Raw genomic sequence first — 18,524 nt, forward strand, 5'->3', positions numbered from 1 at the left:
TATAAAACTACAAGGGCAACAAAAGGGAAAGTAAATAAATAAATATATATATATATATATATATAAAGAAATTTTTAAAAAACTGTTACTTTATGATGAAAGAACTAAGTGAGTGATAATTTTCTCTTTCAGTGTTAGTGTTTGGGCTTGGTACCACCACTACAAATCCACTGCTCCTGGTGGCCATTTTTTCCATTTTATTAGATAGGACAGAGAAATTGAGAGGGGAGGGGATGATAGAGAGCAAGAAAGATACCTCTAGACCTGCTTTGAGGCTTCTAAAGTGTCCCTCCTGCAGGTGGGGAACTGGGTGCTCAAACCATGATCCTTGTGCAAATCATTGCGTTTTATACTACATGTGCTTTAACTGGTTGCACCACTGCCTGACCCCCATTTGTCTTTTTTTTTTAAGTTATAATTTTTAGATTGCCGAGTATATAAAATTCAATTTGGAAGAAGTTATGTAAAAAAATTGCAACTTTTGTGGTATATCTGACCCTGACTGTGAAGAAGTGTTTAACACATCTATATTTGAACAAATATTATCTCCTTCAAACTTTGGATGTATATGTGTGTGTGTGTATGTGTATATATATATATATATATATATATATATATGTATATCCCCCTTTGCTGAAAGTATCTGGAATTTTTCTGTAAGTGTGCCACATTAAAAAGGAGACTTCACAGGGACAGACAGTGGCAGAGCAGTTAAGCACACACATTACCAAGCATAAGGACTCGAGCCAAGCTCTCGCTCCTCGCTTGCAGGGGGTACACTTCACAAGTGGTGAAGCAGGTCTGCAGATCTCTTCCAGTATTTCCCCATCCTCTTTCAATTTTTCTCCTATCTAATAAAATAAAAATTAGGGGTGGGAGGGAAGGAAAAATTGGCCACCAGGAGTGGTGGATTTGTAGTGCTGGCACTGAGCCCAACCCTGCTGGCAAAAAGAAAAAAAAGACTTCAGGAAACTAGGCACTGGCACACTAGGTTTAGAGCACGTGTTAAAATGTGCAAGGACCCAAGTTCAGGCCCTTGGTCCCCACCTGCTCAGAGGAAGTACAAGTAGTGAAGCAGTGCTACAGGTTTGTTTGTTTGTTTGTTTGTTTCCATCTCCCCTCCCACCTAATTTCTCTCATATCAAATAAAAAAAATATATATATACACATATTTAAATCTTCACTGGCCAGGGGACCAGATAGTGCCACACCTGGTTAAGTGCACACACTACAGTGTAGGGTTTAATCTTTATATACGTTTTTCATAATTGGAAGCTACTAATCCACCTTCTAGGCTGATTCTCAACTCTGACACCATCTTCCCAGATAATATGTTTAGTCCACCTGCATGTTAGTTATCAAGCTCGTGCAAACATTACTAAAGTCCTGTGCCACATAGAGCATTGTTTATTTAAAATAAACTTTGTAGCTTCTTCCCACATGGAGGCCCTTAATTTCATCTGCTTTATTTTTACCTTTATATTCCTGTTTATTAAACAATTTGTCCTGCTTTATATTTTACTGCCTTTTAGCCACCAAATTGCAGGAACTACTATGATGTCATCTTGACTTCCCTGGGCAGACGATCTCACTAATGTGTCCGAAGTCTCACCTCCACAGAACCCTACCCATTAGGGAAAAACAGAAAAAGGCTGGGGGTATGGATCAACCTACCATTGTCCATGTCTAGCGGAGAAGCAATTGTAGAAGTGAGACCTTCTACCTTAACGCACAACCACAAAGAATTTTGGTCCATACTCCCAGAGGGATAAAGAATAGGGAACCTTCCAATGGAGGTTGGGATACAGAATTCTGGTGGTGGGAACTGTATGGAATTGTCCCCCTGTTATCTTACAATCTTGTTAGTCATTATTAAATCATTATAAATAAAAAAAATTTAAAAGTAATTCCAATTCAAGGATGCCTTTTCAAACACCAAGTCTAGCCCATTGGCTTCTTTCCATTCCAGGAGAAACATTAATTTTTCACTTCAAATCTTTTTTAAGAGATTGTATTTATTTATTTTAATTTTTTTACTTTTTAATTTACTTATAAAAAGGAGATATTGACAAAACCATAGGAAAAGAGGGGTACAACTCCACACAATTCCCATCGACAGCTCTCCGTATCCTATCCCCTCCCCTGATAGCTTTCCTAGTCTTTATCCCTCTGGGAGTGTGGACCCAAGGTTATTGTAGGATACAGAAGGTGGAAGGTCTGGCTTCTGTAATTGCTTCCCTGATGAACATGGGCATTGACAGGTCGATCCATACTCCCAGCCTGTCTCTCTCTTTCCCTAGTAGGGTGGGGCTCTGGGGAAGTGGAGCTCCAGGACACATTGGTGGGGTCATCTGTCCAGGGAAGTCTGGTCAGCATCATGCTAGCATCTGGAACCTGGTGACTGAAAAGAGAGTTACCATACAAAGCCAAACAAATTGTTGACCAATCATGGACCTAAAGGCTGGAATCGTGTAGATGAAGAGTTGAGGGGTACTCCATTTTGTAGATAGCAAGTAAGCATATTTTAGTTATATTCTAAAGGGCCTCTGGCTATACTAGTTTTTTTTTTTTCCTTGAGCCTAAAATCTGATATGCAGGTGGATCCAAGTTACTGTCTGGGGAGATGATGTCATAGCTGAAAAAGGGACAGAAAACTAGAGAAGGGAAGAGAGTAGCTCCCCAATATGGGAAAGGGGTATAAATATTGTTGACTATAAACCCCATCAATTTGATGTGATCTAGGGCCCATATTCAGCTTAGGAGCCTATGTGACCTCTGCATCACTTTAGATCTGAGCTCACATTCTTTGTCATGTGTAGGAACATTCCAAGCTGCCCCAATATCAACCCATCTTCCTCATGTGTAGCATAGAATATGTTGTCCAGCCTCCCTTTGGAGGATGGAACATTCTCTACCATTGTTGATCCAAGTTGAGGGCACAGTCCTAAGGGGGGTATTTATTTATTTATGAGAGAACAGGAAAGGAAGACAACGAGAGCATCTCTTTGGCACATGCATTTTTTGGGATTGAACATGGGACCTCAAACTTGAGAGTTCAACACTTTGTCAGTACCCATAAATCCTTTTCCACTTGAGGAAATATCCCACCTTCCTGTTCACTGCACGGTGGTCTAGAACTTTTTCCACCATGAATCCTTCAGCCTCTGTCTCTTCAGCTTTTTTACTCTCACCACTGCTGCGTCACTGTTTTTATGCAATGTAGTTAAATTTTTGTTTTAATTTATTGGATAGAGACAAATAGAGAAGGGGGGAGATGGAGAAAAAGAGAGATACCTACAGCATTGCTTCACTGCTTAAAAAACTTTCCTTTGCAGGTGGGGGTCGGAGACTTGAACCCTTGTGCATGGTAATGCGTGTACTCTACCAGGTGGGCCGTGGCCCAATCCCTATTCAATGTAATTTTATTGCAGACTTATTCACACATCCACATTGTACCATGTCCTGGGTTTGCAGAGTTTGTGGGGCAGTGGCCTGGATTACTATGTGAGTTGAAGTAGGTCAAACAAAACAAAAACAAAAAAAAAAGAAGACAAGGGATTCAAGAAAGAAGGGAATGCAACAATAAAAAGTAAAGGGAACAGGGCTGTGTGGTTGAACACACATGTTACAGTTTGCAAGGCTCCAGGTTTGAGCCCCCCCCCAACTGCAGGGCGAAAACTTCACAAGTGGTGAAGGAGTGCTGCATGTGTCTCTGTCTCTCACCCTCTCTCCCGATTTTTCGCTGTCTATCCAATAAATAAAAACAAAATTTTAAAAGGGAACTAAAAAGTTTTTTGAAAGAAACTTTCTATTTATCATTGAAGGAAAATTCCAAGTTCGCAGCTATACAGTAGACCTAGAGTGGGCTCTAAAAAAATTAGATTCATTTCTGTTGATTATTAACCTGGGAAAAACAAAGGTTAAGAAGTTTTAAGTATGCATCAAAATCTAGATTTCATTTCTTTATTATTTTTAAATTTTTTATATTTATTTTCCCTTTGTTGCCCTTGTCTTTTGTTGTTGTAGTTACTGTTGTTGTTTGTATTGATGTCATTGTTAGATTGGACAGAGAGAAATGGGGGGGGAGAGACAGAAGGGGAGAGAAAGACACCTGTAGACGTGTTTCACTGCCTGTGAAGTGACTCCCCTGCAGGTGGGGAGCTGGGGGCTCGGGATCCTTACATTGGTCCTTGCACTTCATGCCACATGTGCATTTAACCTGCTGCCTGACTCCTAGGTTTCTTCTTCTTTTTTTTTGAATGAGTAATTTTTTTTTTAATTTTAATGATAGATAGAGACACAGAAAGACAAGAGCACTGCTCAGCTCTGGCTTATAGTGCTGCTGGGGATTGAACCTGGGACCTTGGAGCCGCATGATAACCATTATGCTCCCTCCCAAGCTCTCAAAATATATTTTTCTATCTCATATGATTTATAGGTAAGGAAATGTTCTGATAACTCATCTGTACTTGGAAGGTATCAGGTGTCTGAGATATTGGTGTAATGCCACAGTTTCAGGTATGTACAATGTACAGTGTCATTTTTTTTTTTCTTTTGCACTCCAGGGTTATCACTGGGCTCAGTGCCTGCACTATGAATCCACTGCTCCTGGAGGCCATTTTTTCCCTTTTGTTTCCCTTGTTTTATCGTTGTTGCCATGATTGCTGTCATTATTGTTGGATAGGACAGAGAGAAATTGAGAGAGGAGGGGAAGACAGAGGAGGAGAGAAAGATAGACACCTGCAGACCTGCTTCACCGTTTGAGAAGCGACCCCCCTGCAAGTGGGGAGCGGGGGGCTCAGACTGGGATCCTTAGGCCAGTCTGTGCTCTGCATCATCTGCGCTTAACCCACTGCACTACCGCCTGGCCCCCAGTGTCATGCTTTTAAGTCTAGTTCTTTACCTCTGCGATCATCAACACACATACTTAAGAGGATTAGTTCCTGCTTTTCCTAATTCTCAAATATAATGTCACTGAGTTTTAATTTTTAAAAAAATTTTTTTTTAATATTTAATTTATTCCCTTTTGTTGCCCTTGTTGTTTTATTGTTGTAGTTATTATTGTTGTTGTCGTTGTTGGATAGGACAGAGAGAAATGGAGAGAGGAGGGGAAGACAGAGAGGAGGAGAGAAAGATAGACACCTGCAGACCTGCTTCACTGCCTGTGAAGCGACTCCCCTGCAGGTGGGGAGCCGGGGTTCGAACCGGGATCCTTATGCCGGTCCTTGTGCTTTGCGCCACCTGCGCTTAGCCCGCTGCACTACAGCCCGACTCCCTGAGTTTTAATTTTTATTAATGATTTAATAATGATAAGATTATAGGGTAAGAGGGATATAATGTCCACCAACAGTTCTGTGTCCCATCCCCTCCATTGGAAGGTACTCTGTTCTTTATCCCTCTGGGAATATGAACCAAAATTCTTTGTGAGGGTGCAGAAGGTGGAAGGTATGGCTTCTGTAATTGCTTCTCCACTGAGGATAGATGTTGGCAGGTGAATCCATATCCCCCAGCCTGTTTATATCTTTCCTTAGTGGGGTATGGCTCTGGAATGCTTATGTTATAGGACACATTGGTGAGGAGAAGTCAGGATGGCATCCTGATAGAGTCTGCCACTTGGTGCCTGAAAAGCATTAAGTAATATAAAGCAGGACAAATTGCTTAGTACTCAGGAACCTAAAGGTAAGAATAGAACGGATGGAACTAAGGGTCTTTGTGTAGGAAGAAATTAGGAAAGTTATTTTATATATGTTCCAAGGGGCCTATGACTTTAGTACTTTTGCCTGAGCCTGATAGCTAACATTCAAGTGGGCTAAAATATTGTCTGGGCTATAAAATGTTTTGCTTTTTAGAACTCAAAATTATCATTCTGCTTTTTAAAATGTGTTTTTTCTTTCTAGGTTGCAGCAGGAATCATCATTTTCTTTCTCTTTTTATAGCTCTTGATTTTTGCAATGTATTTGTACATAATGACAACATACATATCTGTGTATTATATTAAATGATGTTTCTTTTTTTCCTTAGAAAACTAGTTGTGCTTTGTAGTCCTTACTTTGTCACAGATCAGACCATTGAAAAGTTCTCTTTTTATGTATCTGAGGCTCTATAGGTTATGATAAATTCATGAAGGGAGGTTACTTTTCTGACTCAAATGTTTGTGAATCTCTTATACATAAAAATATTAGAAGTGCTCACAGGCAGAAGTTGAAAAACAAGATCAGAAGAGAAAACATAAGTAGAACCTGAACGGGAGTTGGTGTATTGCACCAAGGTAAAAGACTCTGGGGGGGGGGGGGGGTGGGATGGGGAGAGTACAGGTCCAAAAGGATGACAGAGGACCTAGTGGGGGTTTTATTGTTTGTTTGTTTTTTTTTGTTGCCTCCAGGGTTATCACTAGGGCTCAGTGCCAGCACTAGGAATCCACTGCTCCTGGAGGCTGTTTTTCCCATTTTGTTGCCTTTGTTGTGGTTGTTATTGTTGTTATAGCTATTGTTGTTGCATAGGACAGAGAGAAATCAAGAAAAGAGTGGAAGACAGAGGTGGAGAGAAAGATAAACACCTGTAGTGTGGGGGATTGAGCCTGGGACTTTAGAGCCTCAGACACGGGAGTCTCTTTGTATAACCATTATGCTATCTATCCCCACCCTGCTCTCTTTTTTAAAGAAATTTCTTTATTGGGGGAATAATGTGTATTTTTTAATATTTATTTCCTTTTTGTTGCCCTTGTTTTTATTGTTATTGTAGTTATTATTGTTGGTGTCATTGTTGGATAGGACAGAGAGAAATGGAGAGAGGAGGGGAAGATAAGAGAAGGGGAGAGAAAAAGAGACACCTGCAGACTTGCTTCACTGCCTGTGAAGCGACTCCCCTGCAGGTGGGGATCCTCACACCAGTCCTTGTGCTTTGTGCTATGTGCGCTTAACCTACTGCGCTACCGCCCAACTGCCTGTGGGATTAATGTTTTATAGTCGACAGTAAATACAATAGTTTGTACATGCATAACATTCCTCAGTTTTCCACATAACAATACAACCCCCGGGGCTGGGCGGTAGTGCAGGGGTTAAACGTGCACATCTTGCAAAGCCCTAAGACCAGAGTAAGTATCCCAGTTGGATTCCCCAGCATCCCACATGCAGAGGGTTGCTTTGCAGGTGGTTAAGCAGGTCTGCAGATATCTATCTTTCTCTCCCCCTTTCTGTCTTCCCCTCCTCTCTCGACATTTCTCTCTGTCCTAACAATGATGACATCAGTAACAACAGTAATAACTATAACAACAATAAAAAAAAGTCAAGGGCAACAAAAGGGAATGAATAAATAAATATTTAAAAAAACAATATTGAGTTTAGATCTGCTAATTTTTCCTTTAAAATGACAATAGACTCATGTGTTTTATGGACCGTAATAAATTCCTATTGTGTTTTCATTATGGCACACCCAGTTGAGTGCATATGCTGTACTGCACTGGGACCCAGGTTTGAATCTCTAGTCCCCACCAGCAGGAGGAAAGCTTTGCAAATGATAAAGCAGGGATGCAGGTATCTCTTCCACTCACCTCTCTTTCTCCCCTTTCTCTCTTGATTTCTGACTGTCTATCCAACAAATAAAGATCAAAATTTTTTAAAATTTCTTTATTGGGGGATTAATGTTTTACAGATGACAGTAAATAGTGTTTTAAATAAGTTTGTACATGTATAACATGTTCTAAATAAGTTTATACATGTATAACATAACATTTCTCAGCTTTCCATATAACAATACAATCCCCATTAGTTCCCCTTTCATCCTTCTCTAGGACCTGCACTCTCCCCCCACCCACCCCAGAGTCTTTTACTTTGGTGCAATATACCAACTCCAGTTCAGATTCTACTTGGATTTTCTCTTCTGATCTTGTTTTTCAACTTCTGCCTGAGAGTGAGATCATCTCATATTCATCTTTCTGTTTCTGACTTATTTCACTTAATATGATTTCTTCAAAAAATCCAAGATGAGCTGAAAATGGTGAAATCAGTATTTTTAATAGCTGAGTAGTATTCCATTGTGTATATATACCACAACTTGCTCAGCCACTCATCTGTTGTTGGACACCAGGGTTGCTTCCAGGTTTTGGCTATTACAAATTGTGCTGCTATGAACATAGGTATACACAAATCTTTTTGGATGGATATGTTGGGTTCCTTAGGATATATCCCCAGGAGAGGAATTGCAGGATCATAGGGTAGGTCCACTTCTAGCCTTCTGAGAGTTCTCCAGACTGTTTTCCACAGAGGTTGGACCAATTGACATTCCCACCAGCAGTGCAGGTTCCTTTGCACCACCTTTCTAGCATTTGTTGCTGCTACCTTTTCTGATGTATGACATTCTCACAGGAGTGAAGTGGTATCTTGTTGTTGTCTTTATTTGTTTTTCTCTGACAATCAAAGACTTGGAGCATTTTTCATGTGTTTCTCGGCCTTTTGGATCTCTTCTGTGGTGAATATCCAGTCCATGTCCTCCCCATTTGGATTCGTAGGTATCTAGGAAATAGTCCATTTCTTCCAGGTTCTCTAACTTGGTGGCATATAGTTGTTCATAGAAGACTCACATGATATATTGAATTTCTTTTCTTTTACTTTACTTTATTCCCTTTTGTTGCCCTTGTTGTTTTATTGTTGTAGTTATTGTTGTCGTTGTTCTTGGATAGGACAGAGAGAAATGGAGAAAGGAGGGGAAGACAGAGGGGGAGAGAAAGATAGACACCTGCAGACCTGCTTCACCACCTGTGAAGCAACCCCCCTGCAGGTGAGGAGCTGGGGGCTCGAACTGGTATCCTTATGCCAAGTGCACTTAACCCACTGCGCTACCACCCGATTCCTGATATGTTGAATTTCTGTGGTGTCTGTTGTCATATCCCTTCTTTCATTTACAATCTGACTTATTTGGTTCTTTTCCCTTTTTTGTTTTGTGAGTCTGAGTAAAGTTTATTGATTTTGTTCAGTGTTTTGAAGAACCAAAATTTACTTTTGTTGATCTTTTTGTGGTTTTCTTACTTTCAATGTTATTTATTTCTGCCCTAACTTTAATTATTTCTGTCCTGGTTGCTTTAGGGTTCTTTTGTTCTTCTTCTTCTGGGTCTTTAAAATGTGCAATCAGGTTGTTTATTTGTGCTTTTTCTTGTTTCCTAGTGTGTGTTTGTATGGCTATGAACTTCCCTCTCAGTACTGCCTTAGCAATGTCCCAAATATTTCGATAACTTGTGACTTCATTTTCATTGAACTCTGGAAATATTTTTATTTCTTCCTTTATTTCTTCTTTGATCCAGTAGCTGTTAAGTAGTGTAATGTTGGGCTTCCACATTTTGGGACTATTACTTTTGTTTATTGTTCAATGTTAGTTTAATTCCACTGTGGTCTGAGAAGATGCTTGGGATGATTTCAGTGGTCTTGAATTTGCTGATGCTGTCTTTGTGACCTAACATATGGTCTATCCTTGAGAATGACCCATGTGGACTTAAGTTGAATATGTATTCCAGTTTCTTGGGGTGAATGATTCTGAAAATGTCCAATAGTTCTAGTTTATCTATCTCCTCATTTAGCACCCTCATTTCTTTATTGATTTTCTGCCTAGATGATTCTGTCAAGTTGAGAGAGTGGGATGTTGAAGTCCCCTACTATGACTGTGTTGCTGTTACTATACTGCTATAGCTATTTCAGTAGATGTTTGATATATTTGGATGGCTCCTTGTTGGGTGCATAGATGTTAATAATTGTTAAGTCCTCTTGATTGACTGATCCTCTGAGCACTAAGTTATGTCCATCCTTTTTATTATTCATTTTCCCTTTTTGGTGCCCTTGTTTTATTGTTGTAGTTATTATTGTTGTTGTTGTTGATGTCGTTGTTGGGTAGGACAGAGAGAAGTGGAGAGAGGAGGGGAAGACAGAGAGGGGGAGAGAAAGATAGACACCTGCAGACCTGCTTCACCACCTGTGAAGCGACCTCCCTGCAGATGGGGAGCTGGGGGCTCAAACCAGTATCCTTATGTTGGTCCTTGCACTTTCCACCACTCGTGCTACTGCCCGACTCACTATCCCTGTCTTTTTAAATTTAATTTATTTTAAAGTCTATCATGTCAGATATGAGAATAGCTGTTCCTGTCTTTTTTTGTGGGCCACTGGCTTATATAGTTTTCCATCCTTTTACTTTGAGTTTTGTTTGTCTTGTTGAGTCAGGTGGAATTCCTGCAGACAACATATATTTGTGTTATGTTTTCTAATCCATCTTCCTACTCTGTGCCTTTGGTGAATTCAGGCCATTGACATTTATTGATATCATAGATTGAAGATATTTTAATGCCATTATTGTAGATTTTTAGAGTGTTCTCATACATGGCGTATTTATGGTAGTTTGACTTTCTGAACTTCTTTCAGGACAGGCTTGATGATAGTTGATTCCTTCAACTATTGCTTGTCAGAGAAAGTTTTTATGCCTCCATCTAGTCTGAATAACAGTCTAAATGGATACAGTAGTCTTGGTTGAAAGCCTTTCTCATTGAGCACTCAATAGATAATCTTGCCATACTCTTCTGTCCTGTAGTGTATGTGTAGAGAAGTATGCTGCTAATCTAATGGGTTTTCCTCTGTAGGTGACTCTTTGTTTTTCTCTTGCAGCCTTCAGGATCCTTTCTTTATCCTTGTTCCTTTCCATTCTAAATATGATGTGTCTTTGTGTTTCTTAGTCTGGGTTAATTCTGTTTGGGGCCCTCTGAGCTTCTTGAACCTTTATGGCTTTTATGTTGTGTAGACTAGGGAAGTTTTCAGCTATTATGTCATGTAGAATGCTTTCTTCCTCTCCCTCTCTTTCTTCCTCAGGTAGGCCTATAATGCATATATAATTTCTTTTGAAGTCATCCCATATGTCTCTGTTGTTTTTTCAGTATCTCTTAATTTCGTTTTGGGATATATTCTTAGTTTTCTCTAATTTGTCCACTGCTCCTGTAGGCTATTTTCCCCTTTTGTTGCCCTTGCTGTTTATCTTTGTTGTTATTATTGTTGTTGTTATTCCTGTCATTGTTGTTTGATAGGACAGAGAAAAGTCAAGAGAGGAAGGGAAGACAGCGAGAAAGAAAGACACCTGCAGACCTGCTTCACAGCTTCTGAAGCAACCCCCCTGCAGGTGGGGAGCCAGGGCCTCAAACAGATTTTTACTCTGGTCATTGCTCTTTGTGCTATGTGTGTTTAACCCACTGCGCTACCGCCCAACCCCCGTGTATTTAGTTTTTATTTTAGCTGATTTAAATTATTTCTTTCTGCTGACTTTTTGGTTTATTTGTTGGTCCTTTTCTATCAGTATTTCTGAGCTGGAACATTAGATTATTTTATTTGATTTTTAAAAAATATTTATTTATTCCCTCTTGTTGCCCTTGTTTTATTGTTGTAGTTATTATTATTGTTATTCATGTCATTGTTGTTGGATAGGACAGAGAGAAATGGAGAGAGGAGAGGAAGACAGAGAGGGGGAGAGAAAGATACCTGTAGACCTGCTTCACCACCTGTGAAGTAACTCCGCTGCTGGTGGGGAGCCGGAGGCAAGAACCAGGATCCGTACACCCGTCCTTGTGCTTTACAAAGGTGTCTTTCTCTCCTCCTTTCTTGCGCTTTCCACCACCTGCGCTTAGCCAACTGCGCTACTGCCCGACTCTCTGATTAGATTTTTTAATTAATTATTTACCTAACTATTATTATTATTTTTTACCAGATCACTGCTCAACTGCTTTATGGTGATACAGAGAGTTGAACTTTGGATTTTGGAGCCTCAGGAGTCTCTTTACATAACCATCATACTATCTACTCCTGCCCTTTGATATATTTCTTCACTAGTGTGATATATCTCCCTCTTAACACTACTGATAGGATAGGGTCTTATGGCTTGCTTCTTAATTTTTGTCATTTTTCAGCTAATTTTTAATTTTTCTTTTGGTTTCTTTATTGACCCAAGTGTAAATTCAGTAGCATCTTTTTTAGTTCCCACATGTTTAAGATTTTCATTATTTTCTTGTTGTGGTTGACTTCTAGCCTTGGCATTGTAGTTAAAAAAGACACTTTTTATTATTTCTATATTCACATAATTATGAAGGCTGTCTTTGTGTCTCTCCACATGATCAGTTCTTGAGAATGTCCCATATGTACTTGAAAAGTGTAGGACTATGTGAAAGCTTGGTTGAGCTTAGGGAAGTCTGGAAAGACATCCACTTGTTAACCTCTCTCCATAGAGATGAGCCAAGAGGGAAAGTCTCCTAGTCTTGTTTGACTCTCAGGCCCACAGAAATCTCATAGTTTCTCCCTGCTGGCAGGCCACATGACTGCCTGCTTTAAGATTCGTCTACTCAAAGTTCACCTCACCTTCTGATCACAAAGGAGAACATACCCTATCACACACTTCTAACAGTGTCCTTTGATGTCCTTAACTTACATCAAGCCTTGTTCTTCCTTATCTATCTCACCTTAGTGGTTTAAAGCCTATTCTCTCAAATGCCTTTGGATAATTAAATGCTTGCATCAGGAGACTAATTGTCTTGACCTTTATGTATCACATCAATTCTTGTCATACCAGCCCTCTACCATAGGGACAAGCTGACCTTTAAGAAACCTTTAATTTCTGACATATTTGAAAAATGTTCTTTGTTTAACTTTCTGTATATACTCAAGCTCACCCCCAAATAAATTGAGTGTTTGTACCAAGATACTCTCCGAGCCTCTTTCTTTATCACACAGTCACTAGAGCTAGTGATAGGGGCCTCAATAAGCTTGCCTCCTGGCTGGAGCCACCCCACATGAGCCCCAAGAAGAAAAGAATGTATATTTATTTCTTTGGGATGCAGCATTGTGTATATATCTGTTAAGTCCAATGCATCTATTGTTTCATTTTAAACTGTTGTTTCTTTATTGATTTTGTGTCTGGATGATTTCATACATTAAGTGGTGTGCTCATATCTCCTATTACTATTGTGCTACTGTAAAATATATTCCTTGAGGCCATTCATATTTACTTATTTTTGTATTTATTTATTGGATAGAGATAGCCAGAAATCAAGAGGGAAAGGGGAGATATAAGAGGAGAGAGAAAGAGAGAGATACCTACAGCACTGCTTTATTACTTTCCCCTTGCATGTGGGGACTGAGGGCTCGAAACTGGGTCCTTTCACATTGTAACTTGCACTCAATCAGGTGCACCACCACCCAGCCCCTATTCACATTTATTTTGTGCCTGTATTGTGTGTATATGTAATAGTAGTTACATCTTGTTGGTTTGATTCTTTGATCATTAGTATCCATTTTTGTCCTTTATTACTTTTTTTTTTTTTTTTTGCCTCCAGGGGTTATCACTGGGTCTCGGTGACTGCACTACAGATCCACTGCTCCTGGAGGCTATTTTTTCCCTTTTTTTGTTGCCCTAGTTGTTTATCATCATCATTATTATTATTATTATTGTACTTATTGCTGTCATTGTTGTTGGATAGGACAGAGAGAAATCAAGAGAGGAGGGTAAGACAGAGAAGGGTAGAGAAAAATAGACACTTGCTTCACTGCTTGTGAAGAGATCCCTTGCAGGTGGGTATTACCCTTTTTTTTTTTTAAGCTTTTCATTTTTTAATTTGTTTTCAAAATTTATTTACTTGATGGAGACAGGCAGGAATTTTGAGAGAATGGGGAGAGAGACACCTGTAGCCCTTCTTCACCACTTCACCACATGTCAAGTTTCCCCGTACAAATGAGGACCAGGAGCTTGAACCTGGGTCCTTGCACATTGTAGCATGTATGCTCAACCAGGTGTGCTACCACCCTGCCGCTGAGGTAAACTAACTTTTTTTTTTAATTGGGGAATTAATGTTTTACATTCAACAGTAAGTACAATAGTTTGTACATGCATAACATTCCCCAGTTTCCCATGTAACAATACAACCCCCACTAGGTCCTCTGACATCCTTCTTGGACCTGTATTCTCCCTACCCACCCACCCCAGAGTCTTTTACTTTGGTGCGATACGCCAATTGCATTTCAGGTTCTACCTCTGTTTTCTTTTCTGATCCTGTTTTTCAACTTCTGCCTGAGAGTGAGATCATCCCATATTCATCCTTCTGTTTCTGACTTATTTCACTCAACATGAATTTTTCAAGGTCCATCCAAGATCGGCTGAAAACGGTGAAGTCACCATTTTTTACAGCTGAGTAGTATTCCATTGTGTATATATACCACAACTTGCTCAGCCACTCATTTGTTGTTGGACACCTGGGTTGCTTCCAGGTTTTGGCTATTACAAATTGTGCTGCCAAGAACATATGTGTACACAGATCTTTTTGGTTGAATGTGTTGGGTTCCTTAGGATATATCCCCATGAGAGGAATTGCAGGGTCATAGGGTAGGTCCATGTCTAGCCTTCTGAGAGTTCTCCAGACTGTTTTCCACAGAGGTTGAACCAATTGACATTCCCACCAACAGTGTAGGAGGGTTCCTTTGACCCCACACCCTCTCCAGAATTTGCTGCTGTTATATTTTCTGATGTATGACATTCTCACAGGAGTGAAGTGGTATCTCGTTGTTGTCTTTATTTGCATTTCTCTGACAATCAGAGACTTGGAGCATTTTTTCATGTGTTTCTCAGCCTTTTGGATCTCTTCTGTGGTGAATATTCTGTCCATGTCCTCCCCCCATTTTTGGATGGGGTTATTTGTTGTCTTGTTGTTGAGTTTGGCAAGCTTTTTATATATGTTGGTTATTAAACTCTTGTCTGATGTATAGCATGTAAAGATCTTCTCTCATTCTGTGAGGGGTCTCTTGGTTTGGGTAGTGGTTTTTTTTACTGTGAAGCTTTTCAATATGATGTAGTCCCATAGGTTTATACTTGCCTTAGTCTTCTTTATAATTGGATTCGTTTCATTGAAGATGTCTTTAAAATTTATGTGGAAAAGAGTTCTGCCAATATTTTCCTCTAAGTATCTGATAGTTTGTGGTCTAACATCCAAGTCCTTGATCCACTTGAAATTTACTTTTGTATTGGGTGAAATACAGTGGTTCAGTTTCATTCTTCTGCATGTTTCAACCCATTGTTTCCAACATCATTTGTTGAAGTGACTCTGCTTTCCCCATGTAATAGTCTGGGCCCCTTTGTCAAAGATTAGATGTCTGTAGGTGTGGGGGCTCACTTCTGGGCTCTCAATTCTATTCCACTGGTCAGTGTGTCTATTCATGTTCCAGTACCAAGCAGTTTTGATGACAGTGGCCCTATAATACAATTTGAGATCTGGGAGTGTGATGCCTCCGGTTCTGTTCTTTTTTCTCAAGATTGTTTTTCTAGGCAATTCTAGGTCTATTCTGGTTCCAGATAAACATTTGTAGCATTTGTTCTATTCTCCTAAAAAATGTGCTTGGGATCTTGATGGGGATAGCATTAAATTTGTATATGGCTCTGAGTAGTATATTCATTTTGATGATGTTAATTCTTCCAACCCATGAACATGGAATATCTTTCCACTTCTTTGTGTCTTTTTCAATTTCTTTGAGTAGTGACTCATAATTTTCAGTATACAAGTCTTTCACTTCTTTGGTTAGGTTTACTCCTAGATATTTTATTGTTTTTGTTGCTATAGTAAAAGGAACTGATTTCTGGATTTCAATTTCTTCTAGCTTAGTGTTTGCATAGAGGAATGCCACTGACTTTTGAATGTTAATTTTGTAGCCTGACACCTTACTGTATTGCCTGATGATTTCCAAAAGCTTCTTGCTGGATTCCTTAGGTTTTTCTGTGTATACTACATGCCATCTGCAAATAAGGAGAGTTTGACTTCTTCTCTTCCCATCTGTATCTCTTTAATTCCTTGCTCCTGCCTGATTGCTATGGCAAGAACTTCTAACACTATGTTGAATAGTAATGGTGATAGTGGGCAGCCCTGTCTAGTACCTGATCTGAGGGGAAATGCTTCCAGTTTTTCACCATTGAGTATGATGTTGGCTGTAGGTTTGCTATATATAGACTCCACTATCTTGAGGAATTTTCCATCTATTCCCATTTTTTGTAGTGTTTTGATCATTAAGGGATGTTGTATTTTGTCAAAGGCTTTCTCTGCATCTATTGATATGACCATGTGGTTTTTGGTCTTGCTTTTGTTGATGTGGTGGATCACATTGATTGATTTACGTATATTAAACCAACCTTGCATGCCTGGGATAAACCCCACTTGGTCATGATGAACAATCTTTTTAATATACTGCTGTATCCGGTTGGCTAGAGTTTTGTTCAGTATTTTCCCATCTATGTTCATCAGAGATATTGGTCTGTAGTTTTCTTTTTTGGTTGTGTCCCTGTCTGCTTTTGGTATCAGAGTGATGTTGGCTTCATAGAAGCTGGCAGGGAGTATTCCAGTGTCTTCAATCTTCTGGAAGACTTTTAAAAGTAGAGGTATTAGTTCTTCTTTGAAAGTTTTATAGAATTCATTTGTAAAACCATCTGGTCCAGGACTTTTATTTTTGGGGAGATTTCTGATAACTGTTTCAATTTCATTAGCTGTGATGGGCCTGTTCATGTTATCCACTTCCTCTTGACTTAGTTTTGGAAGTTGGTAGGTATCTAGGAAATCATCCATTTCTTCCAGGTTCTCTAGCTTGGTGGCATAGTGTTGTTCATAGAAGCCTCGCATGATATGTTGAATTTCTGCGGTGTCTGTTGTGATATCTCCTCTTTCATTTACCATCTGAAAAGGTCTTTTCCCTTTTTTGTTTTGTGAGTCTGGCTAAAGGTTTGTTGATTTTGTTCACTCTTTCAAAGAACCAACATTTACTTTCGTTGATCTTTTGTATGGTTTTCTTATTCTCAATGTTATTTATTTCTGCCCTAACTTTAGTGATTTCTGTCCTTCTTGTTGCTTTAGGATTCCTTTGTTGTTCTTCTTCTAGGTCTTTAAGATGTGTAATCAGACTGTTTATTTGTGCTTTTTCTTGTTTCCTAATGTGAGCTTGTATAGCTATGAACTTCTCTCTTAGGTCTGCTTTAGTTGTGTCCCAAATATTTTGATAGCTTGTGTCTTCATTTTCATTGAAGGCTCAAAACATTTTGATTTCCTTTATTTCCTCTTTGACCCAGAGATTGTTAAGAAGTATACTGTTGAGTTTCCACATTTTGGGACTATTACTATTCTTTTGTTGATTGTTAAGTGTTAGTTTAATTCCACTGTGGTCTGAGAAGATGCTTAAGATGATTTCAATGCTCTTGAATTTGCTGATGCTGTTATTGTGGCCTAACATATGGTCTATCCTTGAGAATGACCCATGGGGACTTTAGTAGAATGTGCATTCCAGTCTTGGGATGAATGACTTTGAAAATGTCCAATAGTTCTAGTTTATCTATCTCTTCATTTAGCTCCCTTATGTCTTTATTGATTTTCTGCCTGGATGATCTGTCATGTTGAGAGAGTGGGGTGTTCAAGTCCCCTACTATGATTGTGTTGCTGTTAATATATTGCTGTAGCTCTTTCAGTAGACGTTTGATCTATTTAGATGGCTTCTCATTGGGTGCATAGATGTTAATAATTGTTAAGTCCTCTTGATTGGCTGAACCTCTGAGCATTAAGTAGTGTCCATTCCTATCTTTTTTAATCTTATCTATTTTAAAGTCTATTGTGTCAGATATGAGAATAGCTGTTTCTGCCCTTTTTTGTGGACCATTGGCTTGTATGATAGTTTTCCATCCTTTCACTTTAAGTCTGTGTTTGTCTTGTTGAGTTAGGTGGGTATCCTGTAGACAGCATATTGTTGGGTTGTATTTTCTGATCCATCTTCCTACTCTGTGGCTTTTAATAGGTGAATTAAGGTCATTGACATTTATTGATATCAAAGATTGAAGATATTGTAATGCCATTCTTGTAGAGTTTTAGAGTGTTCTGATATATGTCCTATATATGATGGTCTGACTGTTTATACAAGACCTTTCAGAGCTTCTTTCAGGGCTGGCTTGGTGATAGTTGATTCCTTCAACTGTTGCTTGTCTGAGAAGGTTTTGATGCCTCCATCTAGTCTGAATGACAGTCTAGCAAGATATACTATTCTTGGTTGAAAGCCTTTCTCACTGAGCACTCGATAGATATCTTGCCATTCTCTTCTGGCCTGTAGTGTTTGTGTGGAGAAGTATGCTGCTAATCTTAAGGGTTTTCCTCTGTAGGTGACTCTTTGTTTTTCTCTTGCAGCCTTGAGGATCCTTTCTTTATCCTTATTCCTTTCCATTCTAAGTATGATATGTCTTGGTGTCTTTAGGTCTGGGTTAATTCTGTTTGGGACCCTCTGGGCTTCTTGAATCTTTATGTCTTTGATGTTGTCTAGACTAGAGAAGTTTTCAGCTGTTATGGCCTGATGAATGCTTTCTTCCTTTCCCTCTCTTTCTTCCTCTGGTAAGCCAATAATGCATATATTGTTTTTTTTTGAAGTCATCCCATAGGACTCTGTTGTTGTTTCAGCATCTCTTAATCTCTTGAGATCTCTTACTTCTTTTTTAGTTGTCTCTAATTC

The sequence above is a fragment of the Erinaceus europaeus genome, chromosome 6 (assembly GCF_950295315.1).
Source record: "Erinaceus europaeus chromosome 6, mEriEur2.1, whole genome shotgun sequence".
NCBI classification, from domain to species: Eukaryota; Metazoa; Chordata; class Mammalia; order Eulipotyphla; family Erinaceidae; genus Erinaceus; species Erinaceus europaeus.